At 37.1% G+C, this 26173-nt stretch overlaps 1 protein-coding gene across 2 annotated transcripts in view; it reads right to left on the bottom strand.

The window, feature by feature from the left end:
* Nucleotides 1–25723, bottom strand: part of rasgef1ba (RasGEF domain family, member 1Ba) — a 40509-nt gene extending 14786 nt beyond the window's left edge. Inside the window, exon 1 of one of the 2 annotated variants that reach the window (XM_057322235.1) lies at nt 25673–25723. The gene's annotated coding sequence lies outside the window, so the exon portion shown is untranslated. Of the gene's footprint in view, nt 1–3231; nt 3505–25672 lie in introns of those variants that run through there. The other variant, XM_057322228.1, reaches the window with a different exon arrangement.
* Between the last annotated feature and the right edge of the window lie 450 nt (nt 25724–26173).

The raw sequence follows: 26173 nt of genomic DNA, 5'->3' as shown, positions 1-26173 counted from the left end.
ACGTACAACAGGAACATTAGAACAAATTCATCTTTCTTCATGGTGCATTTGCTTCACGTGGACACACAAAACAGAGCTTCTTTCAAGTGATGATATGATCCAAACAAACATGACCTATAAGAGCTAGAGCTTCTGAAAAGAACGATTCTTGCGTTTCCCTAAAAAACAAAACGTGGCCCATGACAGATGACGGTCCTGTGAGTCAGTGTTAGCTAGAGGTAATATGCAGCCACATGCAGTTCTTCACCCACACAATGCGCTTTGGCTCACATTGCCTCCACGCCTCCCACTTCTGTCTTCCAGGCTCTCACAGAAAGTGATTTTCGCACATGTCGATGCATCGCCTGATCACACGGGCAGCTCCAACGTGAGCTTTGGTGCCATTTCACAGCCTAGTCTATGACTTTATGCGCACAGGCAGATTCCTAAAGACAGCCGTGAGCTTTGCCGCGCATATGGGCCCCTCAATGGAGGCATTGACAGCCGCGGCACGGGCGCCAAGGGACACCCCAAACAATGCGCGGCCCTAATGGTCGCCTGCCTATTCAGGCTCACATTTAGCCACAGGCGTCTGGGTGCCAGGGTCGGACATGAGTGTGCAGAAGGGGGAGTGGGAAGTCGTATGATGCAGAGGATCCTCAGTCCACTGCCTCCTATGGAGACCTCCTACATAAAACTATCGGAATTAGCATCAAAATGGAAGACCGAGAGGTCAAAGCAGCAATCGCCCCCCCACCCATCTGCTTTACCATGTGTTATACCATCTGACCATGTCAATGAGATAAAAAGTGAGGAAGACCGATTCATGTCGAGGGTGACATTCCCCTCACTACCACAAATTGACAATTTGTCAAGTTCTGTATTGCTGACACGTCTCGAAACCATATACGGTTTCAATTCTCTATAAAAGAGCGACTGTGTCAGCATTTGTAGAAAAGTTCTTTTTTTAGAAAAGCAATTGTTTTTAACCACAGCCCACTCTTGTGTCACATAACGCCAAAAAGCAGGATCCCATGCGCATCTGTCCATGCAGCCCTAATGGCAAAGCCCTCAGGCAACAATGCACATCGGCTAAAATGGCAACAGATAGAGGCTAGGCGCACCAGCTGCAGCCCAATCTAATTCTACAAAAGCATATAAACAACGCTGAAGCTAATTAGTAGCCGAGAATCTGGATGTGTTTACTTTTTGGTTGCAGGTGTCACGCAAGGCTGGCCACATGTCTACTGCCCTCTCCTGCTTAAACAAACACTGTCGCTTTGCTAAGACCACAGACTTCACCACAGGCTTTGTATAAGCATATAAGCAAACAAAAAGACCCCTGCCTTTTACAAAACTGCTGCGCTGCCTTTGACTATTGATTATTTAGACCAGTGGTCACCAACCCTGCTCCTGGAGATCGACCGTCCTGCAGACTGCAGCTCCAACCCTGCTTCAGCACACCTGTCTGTAATTATCAAGCAAACCTGAACACCTTGATTAGATAGTTCAGGTGTGTTTGATTGGGGTTGGAGCTGAAATCTTCAGGACAGTCGATCTCCAGGAGCAGGGTTGGTGACCACTGATTTAGACTATACTGTATGTGTGGGTGGGTGGCTGTTGGTAAAGAGTCAGTTATGAAGGATGGACGAAGCTGAAACCATTTAATCCCACCCACATGTTGACTAATATTGTTGATAACTGTGACTCTGTAACAAAATGAGCTTCCTCGAGCTTAGAGGAGCAACTCCGGGCGAGATAAGTAACCCGTCTGATCTTGTAAGTAAACGTGGATGTTGAAACAACAAAAGCTAGACATTCTAGGTTGTTTTGAAACTGGATTCCCAACACAGGGTGTGCCGAGCTCATTGTACGCAGTGAAGTTGTTGTGGCACTCTTAGCGTGTTTTTTAAGGTCGCTTTATGATGAATATATAAACAAAGAAGGATCAAGGTTCTACTATCGTAACAGAGGCACTAATAACCAAGGAGAACTGAAAACTGCTGAGATGACAGGAGGAAGAAAATGATTCCCACACTCCTCCAACAGTGGTCATATACTCATAAAATGTGACGTCTCAGCTTAATTTCTAGTTTTTGAAAGAGTAATCTCACAGTTGTGTGGACGATAGCCTGATAAATGAGTATAGTGTACAAAGACAAATCACAATGTTTGAACATTACAAAATGAGGAAATACAGACGTCACAGTTTCTTTAAGGTTCTGTCATAGCCGTATAATATGGCACTGTTTTCTTTCAATGTATTCAGCAAAATTACCAAACTGCATCTCTGTTTATGGGTTCTGTCTAATAAGTGGGTTACATGTTAGCCCTGGGAAATGAGCAGGTGAGTGTGTGCGTGTGTGTAAGAAGATGGGGGAAGGCAGCTGTAGCCTCACTGAAACTACTCAAGTGTGTTTGAGTAAATAAAGGGCTTGGCTGTCTGGGCATAGTGTCCCGCTCACTGCAAAGCACTTTGAGCTACCTGCAAGACCGCCATTAGGGTAATACAAGGGCAAAGTACAGCCAAATCACAGATACCTGATTCACATCAGCATTTCTAAGCAGAATTTATGTCACAGTCATTTCTTTTTATACATATAGAGATCACCTTGCGATTAAAAATAAGTGATTTATCCTGTGAAGTGGATTATACAGATTAACCAAAGTCTAGCAGAGAAGACAATCGGTTTAACTCTAAAAAATAGCTTAACGTTAGTTATGATAGTGAGGGAGGAACATGTAACTTAGGTAATGATCATCTTAAAATCAAAAGGAGACTGTAGAATCAGACCCTGCAGATCTCACCCACCCACAACAAGACAAAGATTTACCAAATTCATACGCCATGCAACGGGCAAAATTAATTAATGTGATTAATTATTAACATAAGCAAGTCCTTAAAAATAATATAAATACATAACTAAGACGCAGGAATTGTAACGTTACGTGCAGCCACATTTAAATTACGTATAGCTAATAAATAAACAAATGCATTTTTGCATTTAAGGAGCTGTGTGAAATCAACAAATAAATGAACACCCCTCCGACATGAGTACTTTTGCATATCCAGACCACGTAAAAATAAATCTCCGTAGAAATAACGTAAACACTTTGTAAACAACCTATCTACATGTAAACAATCCATCAAAAGACACGAAGAAGGTCCTGATATTTAGCAAAAACAAATACATGCAAACCAAATTATCATCTTGAGCGCATCTGTTGCATTAAACTGCTAGAGTTTCTCACCTCGACAGTTAATGAAGCTGCGCTGTATCTCACTCGTGCAGAAGTTTCCTTGAACGGGAGCGCGAGAACCTCCGAACGAAACAATCACACACTCCAACCGAAATAAACCTCAAAACATATGACGAAACTTAAAACAAGTCTTAAGCCACGCTGCCAAATCGTGAATATTACCAGATCATACGAATACAGACTATGACATCCAAGCGCATGATCCCTAAAAATAGATCCAAGCAGGATTTGCGAGACGTGACTGCCTCTCACTAGATCTAACGAGTGTGCGGGTGCCTTCAGCGCGCGAATAGTAAGGAATAGTAGGCGGGGCTGTCGAATGCAAGACAACCAATGAGTAGACAGCACCGGACAACCGCGTGCATCAGTCTACTGAACATGTATACAAAATTTCCCTACAAAAGACAACTGAAACAAGAAATGAATGATAATAGCGAAACTATAGAAAATCCCTGCTATTACCATGAACTACACGGAATTTATTATTACTTTTAATACAAAACCTGAAAAGTAAGCAACATTAGTATAGGTAAGCAAAGAAAGAAAGAAAGAAAGAAAGAAAGAAAGAAAGAAAGAAAGAAAGAAAGAAAGAAAGAAAGAAAGAAAGAAAGAAAGAAAGAAAGAAAGAAAGAAAGAAAGAAAGAAAGAAAGAAAGAAAGAAAGAAAGAAAGAAAGAAAGAAAGAAAGAAAGTAAGTGTGCATTGTTATCTAGTATTTTTGAAGGGACTGTTTTGAAGACTGGGGAAATTCCTTGTCTTTTGCTTCAAAGCCACCCAAAAATAAACTAATTAATTTCCTAGTACAGCCTAATTGTAATCTATAGCTGAATCGTCTTTAGCCTAATTTTAAAAAGGTTACATTAAGTAAACCTGTTAAGCATTTTAAATCACATTAAATTGACACATGTCCCATCATCTTAGAATCATCATCTTGCTATTGTGTTTCGCTAATGTGCTATTTACATTTGATGGTACATGTAAAAGAAACAATCAGGATGTTTGCACTTGGATTTTCACTGATACTGGGTAGGACCCCACCCCAGAGACTATAGTGAATATCTGAAACAGTACACAGAAACATTTTCCCTCTCATTGCAGGTCAAGAGGCTGTGAGGTCATCACCTTCCTCACCTTCAGGTCTTAAAAGCAGTGACAACAATGACATCAATCTGTCTGTCTTAAATTGACAAAAAATATTGAGTTATCATAGAAATATTACAATCACTAACACTGTTTACTTAAGTAAAATAATACTTGATATGACTCCTACAAACTGTAACTCCATAGATTCTACCGAGTTGACTTCTTAAAAGCAAGGACATTGCAAATTGTGGATTTAACTACCATTCTATATTCATTTTGGTAAATAGCCATGTTGCCAATTATATAGAAAGAAATATTTTGAGATGATATATTTTAACAAGCTTCTGAAATAAAGTACAAAAATCGTCTATATCTGCACCACAATAGATACATATGGTGTAAAAATCACTTAACGTTAAGATTATCAGATAATGTGAGCCTGAATAAACTCGCACATCTGAATATGAGGTGCATTATGTTTGAAAATAACTGTTCACAGATCTCACATCTAACACCTCCACAATGGACCAACAGTTATGTAACCTCAATCTCTCAGAAGACATTGTTCATATGAATTGCTGCAGTGTGGATGAATGTTGCTAAAGTTGAAAAGAGTGAACGCTTAATGTGAGTTTTCTGCAGAAGTTATCCATTGACACAAGTCTAGTGAGCTTTATTGTAATTACATGTGGGAACGTACAGTGGAACGAAATGTCTGTCTCTCAGGACCACAGTGTTAGGAAATATAACATGCATTAACAAGGTAGAAAACAAGTCTAAACATACACATACATAACTAGTTAAACTAACTATAAATATACTGTGGTAAGGTATACTTTACATACACTATTCATAAACTAGTCATTTACTGCTCAGAGGCTGTTCATATAGCTCAGGAGATTTGATGGGTTCTTAGATGTGTTTTATTTAAGTATCAACTTTATCACAAATGTTTCTTCTAAAATTGCTTAGAAGAATTAAAAAGAGCCAACTGTTTAAATGCATTTAGAGTGGTCGGCACCAGTGGACTGTGCGTGACATGTTGTGCGGCAGCACTTCGGACGACCTGAGTTAGAGTCCCAGCTCATGGTCGTTTCCCGGCTCCTGATCCCCTCTCTCTCATCCCATAATTTCCTGTTTCACTCTCCACTCTCCTATCTACATAAAGATACAAAGGTCCAAAAAAAAGAAAAAAAAACATTTAGAGTGTGGAGCCATTACATTGGATTGTACTGCTAATGGATATGGTTCTAGATATATTTCATGAGAAATTAGTTCGTATTGAAATCTTCACTAATACTGAAAGATATTCAAGTCCAGCCATGAACTACTAAATACACATTAGGGTTAGTCATGACAGTCTGACCTAACTTCTCTTCTCCTTCAGAGGTATTCACACCCTTCATTCAAAGTCCTTGATGGAGAATTAACAATGTGAAAACTGAGAGACAGTGTGTGAGTTGTTTGTTTGCATGCTTGACATGGTCAGAAAGAATGCAGAATGGCTACAGTGCTTGTTATGTTTTCAATTTTGTAATGCTTCAAAGACTGGCATCTAGATATTCTGATTTACTGAAGGTTAATTCGAGGGTGATCCCTATGAAACATTTTTGTCTTCCAAATAATTCAAAATGTGGCATTTTTATTTAAGACTGTCTTGCAAGACAAAAAGTCATTGTATGTTTTAAAGTACAATAACCTTTTATTACTAGCAGGTGATGATCAGAATGAGTAGCATGGATACTTGTAAAAATGTAAATCTACTGCAGCAACTTTATTATACAACACAGTGAGTTAAATCACTGTAATCTAGGGTCAAGGAGGTCACAAACAGCTTTGTCTTTTCATCTCTGATGTCATTCTGTTATCATGATTTCAGGATTGACATGTTTAACAGCTACTTCATTCCTTAAGTGCATCCATTACAATAATTATAGTATGTTTCCGAAATATGTTTAACATTCTCGGATACAAAGTAAAGTTTTACACCAAAATAGACCATAAAGAATTTGTAATCAAACCAATATACTGTATAAGAAATTTTTCACCGTGCAGTAACTCAAGATTGACTTCCTGTATGAATACTGACCCCGTCAAAACAGCTGAACATAAAAGCACTCAGAGTGTCCGAAAAAACAAGTGAATGCCAGTTACATAAGTACGAGACCATGTTCAGCTCTGCAATCTCAGAGCAGAGGCTGCACTTCTCCACTGACCCTAGATCAGTCCATTTCACATTATTCTTGGGATCAAGAATAATGAGTAGCAGCCAACTCCACACAAGGGCAAATGTAGGTCAGTACAGTCTGTTGCTCTTTTACTCAATCATTGTTCATAGGCCATCACTAGCACCTCACATGTTACATCATGAGATCACATGCGTGGAAATGTCAAAGTTTGCTCCCTGGAAACTAGTGTGACTCAAAGCTCAAAATTAGCCACCGAATGAGGAACGAGTTGCTTCTTGATTTTTAATGTGTTTCCAGAGTAAGATTTTTTTTAAAATGCCCCCCCAAAAATCCCACACATATGGGTAATGCGTGACTCTGAATACTTGATGAATGAATATCTTTCCCATTAACGCTGTATTCATTTTTAGTTATTTGGTTGTTGTTTGCTTGTTTGTCATCCTGAATTTGATTCTGAACTTATTGACACTAAAAATGTATTAAATAAATGTATTCTGATTAATGGTCTATGCAAAGTGTGCCATCTACATTCATTATTTATTATGACTGTGTCTACCACCATATATATTATAAAAAAATATTCCATTCAAGGTGAAAATTTCTTTCTATAAACGATTAATCCACAAACCATTAGGCTTTACTTCCTCATAGAATTCCAAGCTCTTTAACATTTTTTTTAACATTTACACAACTCAAAATCTAACAGACATAAAAGGCTTGAGATACACACTATTAAGTTCACTCAAAAGTCTGTCTAGACATCCCAAGAAAACTCCCAAATGTCAAGTAAAGATGGTTTAAAGCTCTTTTCCAGTCGATTTCTCATATGGATTCAAGTTTTACATTACACAACACGAACTGATGACCACACAAGTGGATCTCAACTACACTAAAGTGTGCACTCAAAACCATATGGCTGGATCATTTGCCAAGAATGTGGTGCATATATGTTTTCAAAGTTACGTCTGAAGCACAATTTTTTCACAGTTGGCCTATTTTACTGCTCGAGTGAGCATGAGGAGAACGTCTTTATATCTGACTGACAAAACTGATCACGTCCCAAAGAAACAATAAATAGGCCACTTCTAACCGCAGAATGCCTGATTTAAAGTTCAGTAAATTCTCCAAAAGAAAGTTCTGTAACAGTGAAAGAATTCAATAATAAACATGTGATCATTTGTGTTTCTGGGTGACCTCCAGACTGAAGACTTCTCATTAGGATCCCAGCAGCAGATAATAACCCACTGAACTGAGCCCTGAAGGTCACTCACATCTCGCCTCTCCCCTCCCATTCTACAATAACAACAGATGCCACATGATACAACATGTCACAGATGGAGAGGATAAGATCAAAAGACAGGTGTAATACAGAGACTTGTGCTTTGAGAGAATCAACACCTCTACTTTTCAATGTTTTAATTTTTTACTGAAGGGCTATTATTGAAAAAATTGCCATTATTGTTAGTGCTATGTTTTATACTTTGTGTGTATACAGTGAGATTCAAAAGTATGTTCACTTGTAAAAAAAGGCATTATGGCATTTTCACAACTTTAAAAGGTGAACACAAACACTGTATTCCCGAACAGTATAATCTACTCAAAACAGTGAAAAAGTTAATTTATCTTACAACTTTTAAGTGTGCTTTAACTATTTTGATATTTTGAGTTCCAGGGACACAAAAATAAGAAGTCACTTAACTCAAAAATTTTAATATTATCTTCCAATGACGTCAGAGTGATTCCCAGCATGCTTTGTGTGGAGTGGATAATGGAAGTAAATCTCGAAATAAAGTGTTATTTTATGTATTTATATAAAAATTACAATGGGAGGCTTGTAGATTTTTAGTATTCTGTTCTATTCTGTTATTTAAAGAGTTTTGTGACATTAGTGATTTTAATGAGGTTACTATTGTGCAGACGAGTAGAGTATTTGCTTAGGAGGAAAACAGACTCATTTCAAATTTTAAGTTTTTAATCTGAAGGCATTACATTGGTAATACAACTGTAATTGGCTGTTGTTCCTTAATGACAACATTGATAAGTGAAACTCAGGTAAATGTAAAATGAAATAATGAAAAAAAAGTTTATTCAAAATTAATTATTTTGAGTTTACTATGCTTATGTGTTTAGTGTTCTTTACTCAAAAGAATTGAGTTATCAACTTAAAAGAGATATCTTAACTTATCGGGGTTTACAGTGAACTTTTCTCTATATTTGGAACATGCCCCATTTGTTTTGAGTTGGCATGGTGATCAAACATTTATACAAAGCCTGATTATACCTTCATAGCAAGATTTGAAAATGTTTCACGTTGCATCTTTTAGGAAATAACCTTTGAGATGACGCACTTTTTTCAAGGTTACACAAGGCATCAGGATATCAATTCATATAATACATTAATGGACCAGATAATTGAAATTTATTTCTTTTATGTTTTTACTTGTATTTATACAAAAAAAATCCAAGACTTAACTGGAAAATCAAAACAATTAGGCACTATGCAACATAAGTGATGGAGTACAGATAAAAAATACAATTTTCATTGCATACAATTACATAGAGGAACAGTTTAATGGATAGTTCACCCAGAAATAAAAATTCTGTTATCATTTACTCACCTTTGTGTTCCAAACCTGTATACATTTCTTTGTTCTGATGAACACAAAGATATTTGGAAGAATGCTTATAACCAAAAAGTTCTTGGACCCCATTGACTACCATAGTAAGAAAAATTACTTAACAATTTTTATTTTGAACTGTTGATACTCTGTGTTCTTTCTGTTCCCACACACTGGTGTACAAAAAACATCTCTCATCTATCTCAACTGGGACCAGAACTATATGATTTAGGCTAAAAGTTTACTATATATTTGTAAATAAACAACTGTATGTTGTTTACAAACAATCGAATAAACATGTCAAGATTATAACATACAGCCCACACCACTGTTTTGTGTAGTATGAATGTTCACACTAAGGGGATGTGTGCCATGAATAATGCAACAATTTCTCATCACTTTCGATTGCTCCCAGCTTTAGAACTACCTCTAAGTACAACACATAAAGTGCAATACATATTAAACTGCTCCTTTGTATGTCCCCTTCCCATCTGGATGCTACAGTGAGTAGGATGGGCTGCTAGTTTGTTAAGTCAGTCAGGGGGCAAAAGACTGCCTTGCGTCCATCTGTGATTGGGCTGTCTGAGGCAGTGCTGACATTTTAATTATCTTTGACTGAGGTCTGGGAAAAAAGTGCTTACAAAAGACGACATGATTTAAAATGGTCTGAATGAGAGACACAGGACATGACAGATGTAGATGTAAGCATGACGTCCGATAAAAACAAGACAAGAATTCACACAAAAGCCATGCAAAAAGGCTTTACTAATTACACTTGATATGAAATTATTATTTTGAAATAACTAACAACATAAACATATACGTATATATAAAATTCACAAATTAAATGATTGCAAAGAGCAATTTTGCCCTGTAAAATTTTATCAACTTAAATAATTTAGTTTAACCATTTTAGATGATCTACTCATACATACAGTGTAATGTGTTTATGGTGTTTTTCATCATTTTTCATCTTAGCCTCTTCTAAACTAAACTTCTAAACTGTGTTGGTTTGTAGAGTTAGATTGCATCAGCCCTCAACTATTTCTGTCAATGGGGGGTGACATGTCATTGTGTTGCATGTATACATGTCCGTCTCGCTAATGCCTTCACGTTGCATGCATTCGCGTTAATAACGTCCGTCTTTCCGGCACAAGCATCCATTATGGCCCCATACATTAGTGGCCCATCGGGAAAAGTTCCGATACTCAGATTCCGATTTGACAGAATGTCCTACTGCTCAGTCCGCCCCTGCCCATACTCGGAATTTGTGCTCTGCATTTCACCCATCCATGTGCACACACACAGTTGTGAACACACACACACCTTGAACACACGGTGCTCTAAAATTTGGTTCTAAAAAATGAACAATATATACAACTAACTATCTAAATATAACAACTAAATATTCTACTAAAAACCTCTTGTCCCATTATAAGCATCCTAAGTTATGTTATTGGAAGTGGCCCTAAAGCATATGAGATAAGCAACTGTAAGACATTGCATGTGTGTCGAGTGGCATTAGTGTATGGGGGGAAGGTTAGGAAATGGAGGAAACTAGAAGACAACACCCAGACAAACTCCCTGTGACCCACATACCCTCCCCTTTTCTCCCCAGTCTCCCCTCCACCTTCTGGGTAGAGACGCTTGAGAGCTGACATTCCATCCCCACCCCCTCTGTCAAAACAAACAAGAGGACCACCTGAGGAAAAGGAATTGTTTTGTCACATTTTTAAGGGTCTGCTCTTAACCAGTTAGATGCCTGAAACACTTAAATGTGTGAGATACAGTAGTGGCCAAAGGTGATGTCCGGAGGCATATTTGTACAATATTTGCTTTTAATGCTTCCTCGGGTTAGACTAAATGATCAACACATGAAATGTATGGTGCAAAATGGACAAAAGAGTAAACTTTTTATTTAATGGACATAATTATTTGGCAACAGCATATCCGGGTTATATGGATTTTATATGAATATACAAAAAACAAAAAAGCTCATGTCAGTTTATAGTGTTTTGATGATGCTCGCTAGTCATTCTCTTGGGTCTTGACTTAATATGCTTTGTGAATGTTTTTTGTCAAGACTCCCTAAATTTGTCTTAATGTTAAGCTTCAGTTTACACTCCAAGCACTGAATACAACATTTTTACAAAAAATTAAAAGAAAATGTTTAATACTTTAACAGCCTAATTATTATTAAATCATTAATAATATATTTAAATAAAATTATTTTTCCAAAGTTGGACATTTTTTGCCACTACTGTATGGTTTGGCTCTAGGCATGCAACTAATGTTTTTGCATGTAAGATACACTATTGCATGCTGGGATTTTTTATTTTTTCTCTTAAAGTGTCTTGCATTGGATGTTGTCTTTCATCAAAGATTATAAAATAATAAAAGAAAAAAAGCATAAAAAGGATTATTCAATGTTATGTAATGAAACAAATCCCACAAAAATGGTTAGCTGATGTAGCCCAGATGATGTCATTGTTGCATCACAATGAGGTAGCCAATCAGAATGTACATTCCACAAAACCTACATAACCACGAGTTTCGACCCACAGGTCTCAAAGAATGCAGCAGTCTGTTGTTGTTGTCAACAGGCGTATAGCAGAGCAGCCTAATGAAGTTCCCAGTAAATGATGAGGGCCGTCATCTCTTTCCACCATCACTACTGAACAACTGAACATGTCTATTTATATGTTTGAGTTTATACATTTATTTCACCGATGCAGAGAACACTTGCTCAGTCAAGTGGCCTCATAGTCACCTTTTTTCCCCAGAGTTATCCACTAGATAATCTCACATCGCTTGAGAATGGTCAGATATGATGTCACTACCACAGAATGTATAACAGTGGGGCAAAACAGCCCACCACATACACATAAAAGATAATCTGTTCAGATTATATAAGAACTGGCTCATGTCCATCCAAGTCGACAGGGACAGTGCCCCCACTTTTTTGCACTCAGAGGAAAGGGAAGAGTGAAGATGTCAGATGCCAGTATGTCAAATGTACGCTGTTGCATAATTTAGAGCCATTCAGCCATATTAGAACAGGTCTGCATAAAGGTTATATCTGTCTGTTCGGTTGACCCGTTAGACTATTTGCTCTGACCCCACTTACAGTCTCTGTCGTCATGCCATCAGTGTCTAAAACAATGCAAGAGCAGATGGCAGGTGTGCCATGCCAAAAGCCACACAAAGCAGGCCCAGATGGAGCTGGCCTTGGGTTTATCTGTCTGATTAAAGAGAACGTGGAGGAATAACACTTTTTGGAGGCACAAAAATGTGATATCTACTGTATATCATCCAATCATGCCTGGCTTCTGTCTTCCAGAGACATTCTTCTAATCTGCTAAAGTCTCGGTGACAGACTTGAAAATGAGTACAGAATGCACAAGATCTGGAAACCATATATACTTTATATGGATTGTCAGAAAGGAGCACAAGGCTTTTGGTCCTTCCTGTTTAGCTTTCACAGCAATCCCAATTATATGCTTTAAATATAGCTTTTCTTGAAATAGCAAGTACTATCATTCCTCATTAAATGTAAGCATAAGAAAAACTTCAACTTCCTGTCCTGTACATTACATAACAACAAGGAAGTATTATTTTCCTGCCAAAAAGTGTGATGAATACAGTCAATATGAGAATAATGGATCCTTTGATAAAAGAAATGTCTTCATTAGTGTTTAAGAGTATCTCTGGTCTTTTGAGAAGAAATTCAAGATCTGGTGATTCTAGTCACGCTCAGATGCCTGTGCACGCGGAGTGAAACAGAAGCTTCACACGCCATTCCATCCAGAGAGCAGTTCCTAACACACACCCTCTCTTTTCTTTCTTTCTTGTGAAAGATTTTACCAAGGTTTTGTGACCATACACAGTTTTACCTCTAACAACATTCATTGTTATATGTCAATGTAATGTACTGTGTCAATGTGTTAGCATAACAAAGGGAATGGAAAGTTTAGCTAATCCGGTTCTTTTGCAGAAAAAGGCCCTGAAGGAGAAGCAAAGGGTGCCGGAAAAGGATAATCCTCATCCAAAAACCAGTTAAGGACCTTCAGATTATGATGAAAATATCCATTATCCTGTAGCCTAATATGTGCTGAAGGTTGTAAGCCCTAACCATTGAAATGTTTTGGTAGTCATATCATATTTATTAACAATGCATGAACACTGTTCAAAATACACAAGAATTGTTCATTATTTCTAATGTACGTGTGGCATTGGATCTGTTTTAAAGTTTTGATGAAGTTCTGCTAAAATTTTCATGTGATCAGTCATCATGAAACCCATTTGAAGAGCAGAACATATGCTACATGTACAACATGTGGTGATATTACATACACTCATCAGTTTCAAATGCAGAATCAAGATTAATCACATCCGGCATCATCCCTGAAGGTTGTGGATATTACTCTCTATTTATAATTTACTCTCAACCTATTTTTTGTAATATATGGAAATAAATAGATACAAAAATAAGTCAACACAAAGCCACAGGACATATATGACAGTATATCAATAATGCTTACTTTAAAGGCGCAGCAATCGTCTGCATCATAATATGTATGTAAATCCAGCGATAATGTTAAAGTAGGTCGATCTTAATATTCAACACCTAAATTATAACATGTATAAAAAGGGCTTCTTCTCTTTATCTTCAGGTTGATATATGATATATGGTTTTGGTTAGACTCATTCTGCTTGACTGATCCTCAGTGCATAGGCTGTACTCATGTTCAGCATTCTTCTCAGCATGCATATTTGCAAGACTACTTCAACAATGAAAGGTTTGCTGATATTTTCAGTAAAATTAAAATATACTGCATGTGTGTGTGTGTGTGTACACTTCGCAAATAAAGCTCAGTCTGTTTCTATTTAGAGCTTGGACAGCATGTTTTTTACAGCTGCTAAAGTCATTATATGGTAAACTGAAACATCAGTCAGCACTGTATAACGCTTATCCAGTCTTTCTGGGTAAATATTACACTTTTTGTACCATTAAAGTGTATATTGGCCATGCAGATGCCTAGTAAAATGTAATTGCGTGAAACGGTGGTGACAGCTGGTTCATGGTACAAAGAGGCTGATGTATTTATGAGCAATGCAATCTCATGCATCTGTTTTGATCGATGGTGAATTTTTAAGCAATTTTACTGAACATTGTTGTGCAGAAAATGAAAGTATTACATCATGACAAAAGGTGATAAAAGAATTTGGGTGAAATACTAATAAGTAAAATATATAAAGATATATAGATAAAAATAGTACAATAGTAAAAAATGAATCGGATTAATCACACATTTTTTCTGTGATTAATCTCTTAAACTCTTTGCATTCATTTAAGATATTATTTAACACGTTTAAGTCTGTGCTTACGAAAATGCTAGACAAAACGGGCTTTCTGGCATAATCTTGTGTTTTATTTATTCAAGCACGAAAGAGAAATTAATACTGGTGCGCTGTCTGACAGAGATTCACTGACGCAGCCTTTAGCCCGTGACTGTATAACGTTACACCAGACTGGACCACGTGTTGCATTTTGTGGCGTCCCACAGCTACAAGCTGTTAATCTTCACTGAACGCGTCAAAGCAACTGTTTCAAATCGCGCTTAAATGGTTTAAAAGTCTGTACACGAATAAGAGCGTGATTATATGCAAGGCTGCCAACCCTCACGCAAACGCCGTGAGACTCACGCAATTGATTGTTTTCTCAGGCAACACATCATTTTCTCACGCAGGATCGCACCCGCCATTTTTTTTTGTGGTGTGTAATAAAACCCGCCATTTTTTCTGTTGTGTATAATCAAATTTGTGATAGAAATACTTAAAAGCCTATCTGTAGTTTTTGGTGCTGCAAACTTTTTTCCTCAGCGGTCTAGCAGTGGACGTCAATGTTAAAATAAGGTGGCCATTGGCCAATGTAAGAAGGCGGGAGTTACTGTTTACAGAGCCGGTGTGGTGACCAATCAAATCAAAGAAGACAGCTAGGGTTCCAGTGCAGTGGTGTCAATTTGTCAACGTGAACACGCCGGAACGCGCCTGCTTGAGTGGTAAAACACTGGGCAAAATGAATGGTTACAATATCAAGAAACGCAATTCCGCGCAACATTTGAGTGTCTAAGAACACCTGATTCCTTTGTAAGTCATAAGGATCACCGTCGAGTCCAGCTGCTTGTAGTTTCAGCAAATAATTGCGTGTTTTAGTCCCGGATTTTGTTCCTCCTATTGAATGCAGCCATTTTGCCTTAGTTTTACCACTCAAGGGAGCGTGTCCCGGCGGGAAAGTGACGTCGATGCATACCCTCTATTGAGTTTGACACTCCTGTTCTAGTGCAACGCACGGCGTTAGAGGCTAAACATTCAATATTTTACCATTTTCACCACAACAATAGAAATGTTTAGCGGTAGTATCCACTGATGCAAACTACAAAACGCCGTTTTAAATGGAAAATATGAAATTTACGTGATTCATGTAATGGACATGGGTTTATTTCAGAAAGGCAACCGTTACATTTCAAGGTAAGAATGAAATTACAATGATTACGTCTTAAGAGTAATAAATCAAGGCATATCAAGCACATCTGAGGCAGTGCAAAAATCTGAAGTCAGAGGTGAAAGTTAAAATTCCACACGAGAGGACTCTTACATAACCTATTATTCATCTCATACAGAACAAAAAAAAACATTTTTGTTACATAACCCTTAGTATGAAGAATATGTATGAAAGTTAACTGTAGTTAGACATAATGGACCCGATTATAGATAATTGCTAAAACACAAAATATACAGTACTGTATTTGTTATTTGACTTTTGAATAAAAAAGTGAATGTAAAATTTAACAAATTTTTTTTGATAAAGATTTGTTCTAAATAACATTTTACAGCTAAAATCATATGAGTCCAATCTTTTACATTCTGCTTAGATTTTATACGAACATCTCTTCATAGCATCACAAATGGGGTCTCAGTTTTTTTTACATAGCAATATAAATAAATATTCACAAAATAACAATATCACATAAAGTAACACACATGACATCATATTTCTAGGGGACTTTAAAACTCACAACTGAGGCCTTCCATTGAACTTTCCTAAATTGCATAAGCTCGCCAACTCCCTTACACAAAACCGGCAGAGAAAAACATCACAAGGAAAGCTTGACAATAGCCTCTTAGTACAAAGTCTTGAGCATGTCAATCATACTCGATGTAGAGGAGGATGAAGATGGGACATTTCCCATCCACACGGTCACCACCAAGATTATGCGGTACGGAGCCTGTGAGAATTATTTCCACATATCAGAAAACCAATAAATCTCTTACAAATTTAGCAGTTGGTGGGTGAATTAGTTTCTCAGCCAGAGGCTACCTATTGGATTCCAAAGTGCAGATTTGCTATGATGTAACTGGATATGAGCTCATTATGAGTCAGACATACAGAGAGGATTGAGAGGAGAACCGTGTATATGCTTCAGTAGGCTTGAAGACAAAATGCTTGCACACACATACTTTTGACAGTAATCGTTTTTGAGTCTCTCTCGTCTCTCATCTGTCACTATTCAGACAGTGCCAGTGTCCCCAGTGAGACCTCTAGAAAGAAGTTTCTGGAGCCAAAAGGCAAAACAGCAACAGTAGCTTAATCCACTGGTGATGTTTGATGTGCCTCAGAGTGAAATTCAACATTTTCTCTGAACAACAACTGAATGTTTGATTATTACAGATACAGTGTTGCTTTAATAATCACTTTAGGTCTTTTGTGTTTAGTTTTTATACCATCACACAAATTGTGCACTTTCTGAACTTCCAGAATGTGTTCTGTCAACTGGCTCTAGGTTATTTCTATTAAAGCTCCAAGGTTTGGTTTGGAGGACTGCTGTTGGATGATATTACGCATTACTACACCATTGTGGGTAAAATCTGATTGCAATGATGGATATTCAAAAGACTTGTGACAAAGTACACATTATTTTACAAAAGATGTTTGTGGTGCACTTTTAAAATGTTAAATGGCCTGTTTTTCATTATAATGTCGCATTATGTCTCTAAATGGTTTGTAGGGGTTCAGACTGTGCACGTGCTTAGCATGAACCAATCAATGTTGTCATTTTTGTCACATGCACTGTAAAAAATGATTCTGTGTTGTAGTAGATTTCATGAAATTAATTCAGTAAACTTTACTTAATACAATTGTGTTCTTGTTTTTTTAACCAAAATTTAAATTTAAATTATAGAAAAAATCTCGGAATTCTAAATGCACAAATTAATGAGTGAATTCAACTTAATTTTATCATGTTCAACCCACTTAAACTTACTCAATTATTTTGTGGAGGGACTACATTAATTATTTTAGTTAATTTCACTAACTGAGCAGTGAATTTAGAGTTCAATTCAATTCAATTCAATTTTATTTATATAGCGCTTTTCACAATGTGCATTGTTCCAAAGCAGCTTTACAGGAGCAAATAAGAAAAACACAGAAAGGTAAAACACAGCACAGTGCATGTTGTTTATAGACCAAGCAAGATCATTATAATAAATATCTAATAAATAAATGAATAAATAAATGCAGTCTCCCAGTGAGCAAGCCAACACTGCACTGCTCTGCTGTGGTGTTCCCAGCATGCTTTGCATGCGACAGCATTAAGAGAGTCATTTTTGTGGAAAAACTGCTATTTTATGTGCTTTACAATAAAATGAAAGACTTGATAGAGTTATTGCTCAGTTGTCTTCAAGATTTAGAAGAGATTCCGTTTGTATTTTTGAGTTTCGTGGTTAGCATCATTCAGAAGAGTGGTGCTTGTACTTAGGGCTTTGTGCTTGTGCTTATTTTCACTCAGTGAACAGTACTGGTGCTATTGCCAGTACTGAGACGACTCTCAGCTTACTTGTATATCATATACGTTGTTGTAAACAATAATAAATGTTAAACTGAAGTTAAAAGAGATCAAGAGGTTAACTCCAATGCTCAAATTAGTATTTCTTCTGTTCTGGATTTTTTTGAAGATTATCATGTGACGTGCTTAAATAGTTTAGGTAATTTTACTTGATTTATTCATGGAATATTGTGTTACAAATACGCTTTAAAGTATTTAAAAATATTTTGTGTAATATTGTTACCATCATTTTTTTTAAGTAAATATCCGTGTCATTTTTACAGTGTGGTAAATACACAACACAATCTCACGGCAAAAACATAACTATGTTACAATGTAGCTAATTTTGGCAAATTCGTATATGAATTCGTACGATCTCATTCGTCCATTTTAACAGTGACGTTCGGTTTAGGGACGGGCTTAAGGATGGGGCTTCAATATTGCTTTATGTACGATTCACAACACACAAATTCATATGAATTAGCCACCTCGTAAAATATTTAGGAATTCCCCCGAGATCAGGTTGAAATACGTCTTAGATGACTGTCCAGAAAACCCTGGCTGCAGTACTAAGCACCCATGAATAATGATGGCAGAATATAAACTGTGTATACTTGACTTCTTTTTAAATAAATGGGATTGCTAATGAATCATTTTCTCCAGGTATTATAAACATCCTTCATCTCTATCCCTAAAAATAATCAGTCCACCAAATTGGAAATGAGCACTTTTTTATAACACTCACCGATACTCGAGTATGTCATTTGTCCATCACTTGACAGCAAGAGCCACATCATACAGTGACTCCATGCAGTGTGTGCAATGGAAGATCTGTTCCCACAAGTCACTCAACTCCTCCAATCACACACACACACTGGTGGTGTCTCTCGCTGCTCTGTCTCTCAGTGTCATTAGTCACAGTGTTGAGAGCGCAGTCAGACCCTGCACCTGTCCTGTCCTGTCCCACTCAATCTCACACAGCCAGGGGGGAAATAAATGCCTTGGGAAAAGACGTCTGTTTGACTGCCCTCTTATTATCCCTCTATCACACACTCACACATGTACAGAAAGTCAGACCGGCTACTGTATATCCCCCACCCTGCTACAGGCAGTCTAGCTCATATAGTTACCCATACAGAAGTTGTAATATGTTTAGTGTTTTTCAAAAATAACTTTTGTTTAAAATAAATTTTGTTTATATTCCATCAGACATAATGATAACACAAATTATCTTGTTATTAAGTTATACGTTTATATATTCTTTGCTCTTAAAATCATGTGTCGCCACGTCAAGCTTCAATGACTGTTTGGGGGAGAACTCAAGCAGACAGAGCATGCTGGGAAACCTAAGAACTTTAGTACCGGGAAGCTTTTCGTCAAAAACAAAGAACAGCTTTACTGCCAAGGACAAACCACAGATTCATCACAAAAGGCTACAAATACTCAGTTAATGTGAAATAGCTTCCCCAGCTCAGTAAAAATATCTATAAATAAAAAATGAGCAGGACTAGCAAACTTGCGCACTTAAGTTGATTTTCATAGATGGACAGTTTAAGTGTCTTTGTCCTCTGATCTGTAATATGCATTGAACTGCAGTCTCACCAGACACAGGTGCTCCATTACCTTCATCTTCTTAACACATCAAAGTCACCATCAGTTTAATGCGATTGAAACTGACACCATTTATGACTTACCATAATCCTTTTAGTCGCATTTGTCCCTTTCACTCAAATGAGTCATTTTGTCAGTCATAAAAATCTAAAAACTAAAGATTTACATCACAAGCTAAAATTAACAAGCTTTTTGCTCCTGTAACAACAAAATTCCTGTATACTGCATGTTAACTTAATGGCAGTGCTCTTTCATAATACAATGCTGAAAATCATGACAGATTAATATACACTTTATTTCTAAACTCAATGGGCTGAAGCAAAATCTGATAGTTTCTGTCTCTTTTATCAGACACATGCTAGCACAATCGTGCATTAATGTGTAGATGAAGATCAGAATTTGAAAACAATTGAGCAATATTGTTTCTCATTGCACTGATAACAAGAGTGTTTGCTTTTGAATCAAATTGATATGGTTCACATTTTCTCCCAACAGCCAACAAATGAGGCAAACAGTTATCTTGTTCACGAATCACGATGAGTACAAATATCTTTACAGCTTCCAAAAATAACTTGGGGAGAAAAAACTTGAAAGAGCAATTCAGCTGTGAATAAGCAATCTCTGGTCTATTAGAACAGATCAAAGCTGATCAAAACAGCTCCTAAAGGCTTCACACATATGCATAAACATTTCATATGCCATTTTAACATTAAAGCCTGGCCTCTATCTAATGACCTCATTGTGTTTATTGTTAAAACTGGACTTTCAGTAGTCGTTTTTACACAGAAAAATATCACTAGCAAAGCAAGTTTGGAAGTTGATATACTTCCTCCCGACACAGAAAAGATATATAAATATCCTAAACTGTGAATACAAATTGAGCTATATTTAAAACAAAAAAATGCAAATTCCAAAAACAATGTTTGCAAAGTGCACATTTCCATACAGGTCAACATTTCATAACCGGAGGAAATGGAAGTGATTATCTAGCTACTGCAGACTTACAGTTTGTCTTTGAGAGGTTTGTAAACACAAAACAATCAACTGCAACCCATGCATGCTAAATTGAAGCCTGTTATCCTTTTGAACAATTTAACAAATGATTTAAAATATCTAATCTCACCTAGCAGAAAAATCCATAGCTTGCCACAGGCAAGACTAGACCATGAATAAAACATTATCTCTCTCTTTTTACTAAAAAGGGCAACAAATGTGAAGGAAACCTTTAATAATTCCTAGCGGCCAAGCATGCTTGTTCATCTTGTCTAAAACTCACAAATGTTTAGTTTGAGTAAAGCCATACCAGTTGCTCTATTATATTGTATAGCTGAAAACTACAAGGTGAATTATTCATGAGTAAACACACTAGACTTGACTTCCCCTTGTAAAAAGGGCTTTCCTATGAAAAGTTCATTCAGATTTATTCATTACATTTTGAGCTATGGAAAGTTATTCTTCCAACAACAACTTTTTTTGACGTCCAAGTTTCCACACTACTTTTGGTTTGCTAAATTTGGCTGACAACATGTTAGACTTAAAAGAAAAGGGAAATGAAAGGAAGAGTGGGGATTCCACAAAGGGAAAACACATATTTTTAAAAAACCATAACACAGTTGCCTGGTGTATAGGGGAATCTACCAGATGTAATGGAAACACTGCGATGGAGGTATATTGTGTTGCTAAAGGATGTGATGGCTGTCTAGAGACGATATCTGAATGGGATGCAGTGGACTCAAAGAAACAAACTAACAAAATAAAATGTATTTAACATATTTTTCTATGCTCTATTCTATAACCTGCAGTCACTGAAATGACTTTGTCTGATATGAAATGATTTTATGTAACAATGTGTTATATCTTTACAGTGTACAATGTTCTAGTAGTTGATCATGTGTGTATTTATGTTAGTTGATCGTGTGTGTTTATAATAATCTTTTTTGACGACACTTTAGACAAATTAAAATGGAGCCACTAGTTGGTCCCCATCAGGATAAATTAGTGATAAAATGGAAATATGTCCAGACGTACAGTGTGAAAAGCTAAGCAATCTCAAAACTGTTCCTATGGACCTTTCAGCCCCTCATTCGTCTTCTGACCCTAATTTTGTTTTCATAACACATCTGCTGTTTCTGGACTAAGATCTAAATTCTTGAAGATCCAATGCATCACGCCGTTCTAGGTCATTATGTACCAAAGGTTGTTTGTTATTACAGTTTGAACAGGAGAAATTCATCTTAAGAGTCAGGGCTGCGGTAGCCCATCCATAACATGGGCATAACACAGCCCATACAAAAGCGCTGAGTCAGTTAGTCATCAAAGCATCCTTTCCTTGCAAGACAAACATCCACAGAGGAAGGTCACCCGGCCCCATGTTTATGAGAGAACAGCTTGTGCATAGGCACTTTTCTACCCCCACACAAAAGCAACACTTTGTTTCACGATGTCACTGCATTTAAAGCCTACCTATTTCGTTTTTTCTCTGACATGCGGTTGAGCCAAACACTGCGCGTAGAACTTTCAGTTTATGCATCTTAGTGTTGACATTATTTGGTGCAGAGCGTGTTTGTGCCAACACTATAACTTGCACAAAAGCTTTGCTGTCAAAGACAACAGCGTAAATCAGTTTCATGAGAGGATAAATTGACTTTAGTGCAGAATGGCAGTCTGCCAAACTGAATACTGCATTGTGTTTGTGACAACTGTTAATGACAAAAAGTGCACGTGTTGTCTCTAAACAAATCAAAGAAAAACTGAGACATAAAAGACAGGCGTGGGAATTAAATTTCTATGATATAATATATACTAACCAACTTATCTTTCTTACATGTAAAATACTTGCTTACACAAGCAGCTGGTTAGATGAAGTAAGCCGAACCATGAAGTTATCCAAACATGAAGGCTCTGAATTTGTACTCTACAACCTCTTCATATTAATTCATAATTTTACTTTATGTTCACTGTAAATAAAGCTCAGCAGGACTCTGAAGACTATATTTAACCTGTCTAAAAGAATCACAAGGTGAAGAAAAGAGCTGAGACGTGACTCAATATGAAAGGCTTAATAGTGAGCCCTGACTATTTATAATGCATTAAAGTCATTAGATTGACTAAACAGAGGAGCATCAACCTGCTGGGATCCAAGACAAGCTGAAGCATGTAACTTCTGACAGCATCTGGCAGGCAATAGAATAAGAGTAGAATTGCTAATATGTATGAATGAGGCATTTACAGTATATAGCGCTTTATTGTGTATTCCTGCACACCCAAAGCGCTTTACAATCATATGAAGGGAGTCTCTCCTCAACCACGACCAGTGTGCAGCATCCACCTGCGCTCACCACACACCAGCTATAGGTGGAGAGGAGAGAGAGATAGAGCCAATTCAGAGGGTGGGCTTATTAGGAGGCCATGATTGACAAGGGCCAGTGGAGGGAATCTGGCCAGGACACCGGGGTTACACCCCTACTCTTTTACGAGAAGTGCCATGGGATCTTTAATGAACACAGGGAGTCAGGAACTCGGTTTAACGTCTCATCGGAAGGACGGTGCTTTTTACAGTATATTGTCTCCATCAGTATACTGGGGCATTAGGACCCATACAGACCACAGGGTGAGCACCCCCTGCTGGTCTCACTAACACCTCTTCCAGCAGCAACCTAGCTTACTCAGGAGGTCTCCCATCCAGGTACTGACCAGGCTCAGCCCTTCTTAACTTCAGTGGGCAACCAGTCTTGGGCTACAGGGTGATATAGCTGCATAAATATACCATTTATGCCAAAGTTCTCAGTAATGTAAAGCCTGCAGTCACGTTTCAGTATTTTTTAAACATTATCTGTTTTACTATAAGAAATGACATCACAATCCCATAAGCAATCAATTACAATACGTTTTTCATATGATGTGATGAGTTGAACTAAATCGTCCATGTAAAAACTCAGGTGTTTTCGTGGATGTGTCAGAGCCTGAAAATGATTTCATTTCTTTTAAGACTCACTGTTTCAAAGAGAACAGATGAGCATAAAAGCATTTCTAGTTGCCATAGTAACACAGACAGTTGCATGACATCAAATGAATGCTTTTGACATTAGCTACTATGACCTAGAAAAACCCACTGAATTTGAGGTTTCACAGAATATAAAAAGAATATAAAAAATAATATCTTGGGATATGTCGAAAAATGTATTAAGCTTCTTCTTGGAAAATGTTTCTTTGTTACTTTTTTTTTAATCTAATTGGCCAACTGTGGCATTCATTAGCCATTATTGCAAAATAAGACCTGACTGTGTGATTGGAACTGCAGAATAATATGAGATAGAATACAAGCACGGCTATGAAAAAAACTGATTGCTGGGATGAAAAATCTGTTATAGGTTGCTAAGGACAACCATCCTTATTCAGAAATATGTGACCGGCGAAGGCCACATTTGACCAATCAGAATAAAGCATCCTAGAGAGCTGTGAAATAATTTCATTTAAGGGCCACTGTATAATTGACTGTTGTCCCTGGCAACCAATCCTACGCTGTGCTTGTTTCGCTTCTCTCATATAGTGCTGAGCAGTTGCTTTCTTCTCACATAATGAAATCTTTTCAACTCAAATCAATGTTTAATGTCATTTATTTAGTAGCAGGCACAATATGCAGGATAATGGTGTGTCAGCAGGTCATTATAAGGAAATAAACTTCAGAATGATAAAAGACCACTCTGCTTTGAGTTAGGGACTTGATTACTTTGTTGTTTATTTTGCAATATTAAGCAACTGACTGTACATTATTCCATATGGTAATAAATAAACAAAATGTGCATTAGAATATTAGAAAGTCATTTTACATCTGATCTTTAATGTATTTGACAACAACAGACAATCATTTTGTGACAAATTTCATTTCAAACAGGTTTCCCACAACACAGAATGCCAGTTTTTATTTCATGGTGTTCATTTTGTCAACTCACAACTGAATTCATAAGTCCAATTTGATGTCCTAATGTTACGTCCTTATGTACATACAGTGAGGTGACTACACAATCATCCTGTGCACAAGCAAAACCACACAAGCTAAAATCATTATCATTATCTTTAAACGATATGTTTTATGTGAACCATAAACTTCCTTTTCCCTATACCAAACAGATGAAACATTGAAACAGAGAAGGTGGACGAGGGATTGACTACTGTAAATTTGCTTAGAACAAAAGCCCTGCGAAAAATCTATTTGGCTTTGGCACATTGTAATTGCATTAATCCTTAAAGCTCATCTCATTGGAGTTAAGCTTTCTGCACTGATCTCCTGTGTTGACTGGATCTGGAGCAGAGTCCCATGGAGAAAGCCATTGTTCGACACGCATACGTTAGAATAATATTAGGCCTGGATCCTCCTGTGTGTCTGTGGGCATGCTGGATTCTCCCAGGTTACATCAGGCAGAGAAAGCATGCCTGGTGCCCCAGAGTTTAAAGATGAGGATATGATCACCTACCGTGAGTACAATCAAGATTATGAGAAACATGAACAATGTTGTTGTGCTGTATGAATCAAGTGAATATTGGTTTGTACCAAACGTACTTTGTGAGCATTAAGATACATTTGAAATGAAATTCTTCTAAAAAGTTGGTCTATACTTGGCCTTCACTGTTACACATAAATGACAGATCAATGAAGAACATCACCTTTGGGACAAGCACGTGGCAACTGAAATATTTAGATGAACGAGGCTCCATAAGTTACTTAATAAGTCATGTGCTTCTTTGCAAGGTCTGGATTCCTCATTTCAATTCTCAACTCTGATGTTGTTTAAAACCAGCTGTAAATAAACCCTAAAACGTTTTGTGAGATGATTTGCAGTATAAAAACTAATCTGTCCTAAAGCGTCCCACAGAAAATCTGATAAAATTGAACTAAAAAGTGTATAAAATCGATCTGTCTCAGTTGGCCTGTGAGCAGATCACCTAATATGGATCTTAGTTTGGTTGCAAATTTGGTGGCCAAATGAAAGATTTGTAGAATCTTCATACATTAATGCACACAGGAAAAGAAAATATAGTTTGCTTACTGAGTTGTGATCACCCAGCGGTTTTTCAATCAGTGTCCCAAATATGGTGGGCTGCAAGAAAGTAGAAATCAATCAATAATAGAAGAAATGTAGATACAAACTAAAGCTGTCACAGTTCATGAGCAGCATCTAAAATAATTGTATGAAGAGGAATAGATCATGTGACCTCTAAACCCCATGATCAAGGTACAGAAGATTTCAGATAAACAGGCAAACCAGATTAGAAGCAAATGCTTGACCAGGTCATGTTTGTTTACAAAGCATGAGAAAAGCTATGCAACCATAACTAATCTGAGATAAAACATATGTAGAAAATACTGCAAAATGTTCACTTGCTCCCTTTGTGCGGAATATGATAGTAAAGCTATTTTAAAAATTCTTCACTGTTGCATCATGATGTGCTTTTTACTGAGATTTGCCACATGATTTATCACTCATATTATGTATTATGTATTTATTTTTCACAGAGCTATTTTTTGCTTAGCCTATACAATAGATTGC

The sequence above is a fragment of the Triplophysa rosa genome, linkage group LG2 (genome assembly GCF_024868665.1).
Source record: "Triplophysa rosa linkage group LG2, Trosa_1v2, whole genome shotgun sequence".
In the NCBI taxonomy this organism is placed as follows: domain Eukaryota; kingdom Metazoa; phylum Chordata; class Actinopteri; order Cypriniformes; family Nemacheilidae; genus Triplophysa; species Triplophysa rosa.
The sequence above is the reverse complement of the archived record's forward strand: the minus strand, read 5'-3'. Positions and strand labels throughout refer to the sequence as shown.